The 5,239-nt window shown below is 42.8% G+C and overlaps 1 protein-coding gene across 1 annotated transcript in view; it reads left to right on the forward strand.

Annotated features, from left to right (window-relative positions):
• Positions 1–5,239, forward strand: part of LOC122559886 (regulating synaptic membrane exocytosis protein 4-like) — a 122,836-nt gene that overhangs the window by 37,101 nt on the left and 80,496 nt on the right. The gene's annotated exons all lie outside the window — the stretch shown is intronic.

The following is a 5,239-nucleotide window of genomic DNA, read 5'->3' on the forward strand; positions in this document are numbered from 1 at the left end:
GGTGACTGAGGTGTCAGTGGGAGAGCACTGTGGGGACAGCGACCATAATTCTATTGGTTTTAAAATAGTGATGGAAAAAGATAGACCAGAACTAAAAGTTGAAGTTCTAAATTGGAGAAAGGCTAATTTTGATGGTATTAGGCAAGAACTTTCAAAAGCTGATTGGGGGCAGATGTTCGCAGGTAAAGGGGCAGCTGGAAAATCGGAAGCCTTCACAAATGAGATAACGAGAATCCAGAGACAGTATATTCCTGTCAGGGTGAAAGGAAAGACTGGTAGGTGTAGGGAATGCTGGATAACTAAAGAAATTAAGGTTTTAGTTAAGGAAAAGAAGCATACATTCAGGTATAGACAGCAGAGATCAAGTTAATCCTTAGAAGAGCATAAAGGCAGTAGGAGTATACTTAAGAGGGAAATCAGGAGGGCAAAAAGGGACATGAGAAGCCTTGGCAAATAGGGTTAAGGAGAATCCAAAGCACTTTTATAAATACATTAAGAACAAAAGTGTAATTATAGAGAGAATAGTGCCCATCAAAGGTCAGCCTTTCTGTGGAACAGCAGGAGATGGGGGGAATATCAAATGAGTACTTGTTTACTGTGGAGAAGGATATGAAAGATATAGAATGTGGGGAAATAGATGGTGACATCTTGAAAAATGTCCACATTACAGAGGAAGAAATACTAGATGTCTTAAAATGCATACAGATAGATAAATCCCCAAGACCTGATCAGGCATACCCTTGAACTCTCTCGGAAACTAGGGAAGTGATTGCTGGGCCCCTTTGCCGTGTTATTTGTGTCATCAATAGTCACAGGTGAGGTGCTAGAAGATGGGAGGTTGGCTAATGTGGTGCCACTATTTAAGAAAGCTAGTAAGGAAAAGCCAGGGAACTATAGACAGGTGATCTTGACATTGATGGTGGCCAGGTTGTTGGAGGGAATCCTGAGGGACAGGATTTGCATGTTTTTGGAAAGGCAAGGACTGATTAGGGATAGCCAGCATGGCTTTGTGCGTGTGAAGTCATGTCTTGACAACTTGTTTGAGTATTTTGAAGAAGTAACAAAGAGCATTATGAGGACAGAGTGGTGGGTGTGATCTATATGAGCAGTGGGTGTGATCTCAGTAAAGCGTTTAACAAGGTTCCTTGTGGTAGACTAGTTAGAAAGGTTACATCTCATGAAATACAGGGAGAACTAGCCATTTGGATTCAGAACTGGCTCGAAGGGAGAAGACAGAGGGTGGTGGAGGAGGGTTGCCTTTCAGACTGGAGGCCTGTGACCAGTGGAGTGCCACAAGGATTGGTGCTGGGTCCACTGCTTTTCGTCATTTATATACCTATAAATGAGTTGGATGTGAGCATAAGAGGTATAGTTAGTAAGTTTGCAGATAACACCAAAATTGGAGGTGTAGTGGACAGCAAAGAAGGTTACCTCAGATTACAACAGGATCTTAATCAGTTGGGCCAATAGGCCAAGGAGAGGCAGACGGAGTTTAATTTAGATAAATGTGAGATGCTGCATTTTGGAAAGGCAAATCAGAGCAGGACTTATACACTTAATGGTAAGGTCCTGGGGAGTGTTGCTGGACAGAGCGACCTTGGAGTGTAGATTTATAGTTCCTTGAAAGTAGAGTTGAAGGTAGATAGGAGAGTGAATCAAAAAGTGTGATGCTGGAAAAACACAGCAGGTCATGCAGCATCTGAAGACCAGGAGAGTTGATGTTTCAGGACTAAGCCGTTCATCAGGGATAGAATAATGAAGAAGGTGTTTTGTATACTTGCCTTTGTTGGTTAGACATTGAATATAGGAGTTGGGAGGTCATGTTGCAGCTGTACAGAATATTGGTTAGGACACTTTTGGATTATTGTGTGCAATTCTGATCTCCCTCCTGTAGGAAGGATGTTGTGAAACTTGAAAGGGTTCAGAAAAGATTTACGAGCATGTTGCCAGGGTTGGAGGATTTGAGCTATAGAGAGAGGCTGAATAGGCTGGGGCTGTTTTCCCTGGAGTGTTGGAGGCTGAGGGGTGACCTTTATAGAGGTCTATAAAATCATGACAGGCATGGATAGGATAAACAGACAAGGTCTTTTCCCCAGGGTGGGGCACTCCAGAACTAGAGGGCATAGGTTTAGGATGAGAGGGGGAAGATATAAAAGGGGCCTAAGGGGCAACTTTTTAAGACAGAGGGTGTTGTGTGCATGGAATGAGCTGCCAGAGGAAGTGGAGGAGGCTGGTACAATTACAACATTTAAAAAGCGTCTGGATGAGTATATGAATAGGAAGGGTTTGGAGGGATATGAGCCAAGTGCTGGCAAATGGGACTAGATTAGGTTGGGATATCTAGTCATCATGGATGAGTTGGACTGAAAGGTCTGTTTCTGTGTTGTATGACTCTGACTTCCTCTGACAGTTCAGTCCATACATGCACCACCCTCTGTGATAAACATTTTCTCCTTAGATCCCTTTTCAATATTTCCCCTCTAACCTTAACCAATGCCCTATTGTTTGGGCCTCCCCTATCCTGGAGAAAACACCTCACCTATTTCCCCTATCCATGTCTTCATGATTTTATAAACCTCTATAAGGTCACCCCTCAACTTCGTACTCTCTAGTGAAAAATGTCCCAGGCTATCCAGCCTCTCCTTAATGCACAAATCTTCCATTCCTGATAACATTCTGGTAAATCTTTTCTGAACCCTTTCTAATTTTATAACATCCTTGCTATAGCAGGGTGACCAGAATGTGCACAGTACTCCACAACCACACCAACATTCAATTTAACCTCAACATGAGATCCAAACTCCTGTACTCAGTGCTCTGAGCACTGAAGGAAAGTATTGTAAACGCTGTCTTAACCACCCTGTCTACCTGCTACATAACTTTCAAACAACTATGCACTCGGTCTCTCTTGTATTTCCTGGCTGATACCTGTCTTAAGCACTCTATTTCTTTTTTATCAACTATTTCTTCTTTATCTTAATTTGTTTCATCCTGTCATGTATTTTCAGTGGTGTTTAATTTTGTGGCTTCTTTGCTGATGATTTGATGATGTTTAATAGCACTGACTTTTCTGTATCGAGTATGTTAGCACTATTGTAAATCTGAAGCTCCCTGAATATCCTCAACCTAATTACTGATGAGATTGTTGGGCTTGTGCCAATTTTTTTAGATTCAGGGCACTGTGTTCTGGTCATTTCCTGTAAAGCTGATTGTAATAACTCCAATTCATTTTGTTCAGAAAATTTGCAGATGTCTGTAGAGGAGGCTGCCACAGGCCCTGACTAAGAGCTGTTCCAAAGGCTGATATATACTGCTATTCGTGGTTCAAGCCAGTATGATACAATGTGGGGCTGTCTACACATTGTGTCTGTAGTAATTGTAACGGGGTTGGCCAAGTGGACCTCAGAGAATGAGTTCCCTGATTGGGGCTGTTAATCTGGTCCAATCAGGGAGCTCTGGCTGGCAGATATAAACAGGAGTGTCAGAGGTTCTGTTTGTTCTGAGACTCAAGGACTGCCCTCGTGTAAATAAAGAATGACTTGGTGATGGGAAACCAGCCTCCATAGAGGTATTTTAATGTCGATGAGAGAAAAGCACACTCCTGAAGAAATTCACCCACAACAGTTATCCTTGAGTAGGAAGTCAGCTTTTCTGGCATCAGGCCTTTATTTGCAGAAGCATGACTTGTTTGATCCTGCTGAAGACTGGGCCCAGTGTGTGGAAAGAATGTGTTCATTTTTTCTGGGCAAATGACACTGGGGCAGATGAAAAGCAATGAATAATTTGCCTGCCAGTTTGTGGAGCCGCAGCTTTTTCAGTTATTAGGAGCCCAACTTTCACTCAGGCACCAGATACTAAAACCTTTCAAGAGCTGACGGATTTAAGTAAGGAATTTTATGACCCAAGCATCCTTTAATTCTGAGACACTATTGGTTTTACTCGGCGATCCAAGAACCAGGGGATTTGGGATTTTTGATGGGGTTAAGACAACTGGCAGAAACCTGTGACTTTGGTTTAACCCTTAATGAGATGCTGAAAGACTGTTTGGATTATGGGATTAATGATGTAACTATGCAAATGCTCCTACTCGGTGAAGCCCAACTGGACTCCAAACAGACATTACCACTGGCTTTATCAGTGAGAAATGCAGCCAGTGAAGTATTGGTCTGGTGAGGGTATTCCAATGGAAGTGGATATCCTTGCCAGTCCAATTGAGATTGGGGAACATCACTTGAGTGAATGCAATTGCACAGTCTCACTCAGGACACATCCTGATCAGATGGGCCCTAGGCCAGCCCACAGCAAAACCCCAAAACAAAATCAAGCCTCAGCCAAACAGTTAAAATTTTCTTCAGGATCTGGGCTGCCAGATTATTGTAATTGCTGCCAGTATGTAGACTCGAGACAGAAAGAGTCCCACTAGACGTAAATTGAGTAAAAAAACTCATCAGCCGATATCCAGGAGAGTGTGCACCCTGGAAAGTCCATCTGCTTCTGGGTTTAGAACAGTTAAAGTGCTTAAAAACATCCAAATCAGAACCAATCAAAATAAACATCTGGTTAAATGGTCACCCATTTCACATGGTGGTCGATTCTGTCACAACTGCTTTAGTGATCACAGAATCAGTCTTTAATAAGATTCATTATGGACTCCAATCCTTAAATTTCTGCAAGACCTCAGCCAGACTGAGATCCTATACCGGGGAACCGCTACAGATGAAGGGTATTACTTCGGTTCTGGTCTTGTATGAGAAGCAGCTGGTTCAGTTACCACTGATTGTAGTAAAAGGCTGGGACCCAAGCTCAATGGGGTGACATTGGTTGAGAAAGATTCACCTCGATTGGTTAGAAAATGGCTGCCTGAGTAAAGTTATAATTAAGTATCTATGGTATTAGCTCATAGGTGGTCCAATGGAGAGAAGCGAATGCATTCAGGACTTTGGCTAATGCAGAGCGTAAACACGCCCAGAGAGAGAAGGAAGGTTTGGTGGTCATATTTGGAGTCAGCAACTTTCACCAATACCTTTACAGATGTAAATTTGTAATAATAACAGACCACAAACTCTTGCTAGGTTGACTTAAAGTGGACAAGGCAGTGCTGCCCATAGCTTCAGGTCGAATTCTGTGGTGGGCTCTCATACTAAATCTAGTTGGCAAAAGTGAGGACTGCAGATGCTGGAAACCAGAGTTTAGATCAGAGTGGTCTGGAAAAGCACAGCAGGTCAGGCAGCATCCGAGG

Source organism: Chiloscyllium plagiosum, chromosome 20 (assembly GCF_004010195.1).
Source record: "Chiloscyllium plagiosum isolate BGI_BamShark_2017 chromosome 20, ASM401019v2, whole genome shotgun sequence".
Taxonomy (NCBI): domain Eukaryota; kingdom Metazoa; phylum Chordata; class Chondrichthyes; order Orectolobiformes; family Hemiscylliidae; genus Chiloscyllium; species Chiloscyllium plagiosum.